General features: G+C 46.5%; 1 long non-coding RNA gene across 1 annotated transcript; it reads right to left on the bottom strand.

The window, feature by feature from the left end:
• Positions 1–220: 220 nt before the first annotated feature.
• LOC107734883 (uncharacterized) lies at positions 221–461 on the bottom strand. Its single transcript, XR_001639202.1, has 2 exons — positions 380–461; positions 221–294 (listed from the first exon to the last, which is right to left on the bottom strand). It is a non-coding gene; the product is annotated as an uncharacterized LOC107734883 (long non-coding RNA).
• Positions 462–493: the final 32 nt, after the last annotated feature.

Here is a 493-nt window from a genome sequence, read left to right as displayed (position 1 = left end):
CTGACAGTAGCTGATGTATTCATGTTACGCTTCAATCTGACATTTTCGCTGCAGCTATAAAGCTGAGGAGAGGAAGAGGGATTTGCAAATGTGCAGAGACATGACACCATCAATGCCCATTCTCTATTCCCTAACGCTTACATGTGGGTGGTCCTTCACTTTAGAGGAGGGGGTGCTCCCAGAGGAGGCCACAGAAGCCGGGCTGTTGGGGGCATCTTTCTTCAGCGCTCTGGCTTTATCAAGTCCATTCTCAGGAGGAGAGTGAGACGGGCTGACCCTTGGAGTGGCAGGATCCTACAGTGGGAAAGAGAAACTTCAGTTACATATGAAAGACGAAGTTCTCCAACCAAAAATGGGAAACAAATATACTAGTTTTTACCTCGTTGGACACATCCACGACCAGATCATCACTTTTGTCACCATCACTGTCCTGTAGTGTATAAGCAACAGTTACAGACTCGAGTGATCCAAGAAAATAACGAATTTCTGGAAG

The sequence above is a fragment of the Sinocyclocheilus rhinocerous genome, unplaced genomic scaffold (assembly GCF_001515625.1).
Source record: "Sinocyclocheilus rhinocerous isolate Xijiao unplaced genomic scaffold, SAMN03320098_v1.1 C35473090, whole genome shotgun sequence".
Taxonomy (NCBI): domain Eukaryota; kingdom Metazoa; phylum Chordata; class Actinopteri; order Cypriniformes; family Cyprinidae; genus Sinocyclocheilus; species Sinocyclocheilus rhinocerous.
The sequence above is the reverse complement of the archived record's forward strand: the minus strand, read 5'-3'. Positions and strand labels throughout refer to the sequence as shown.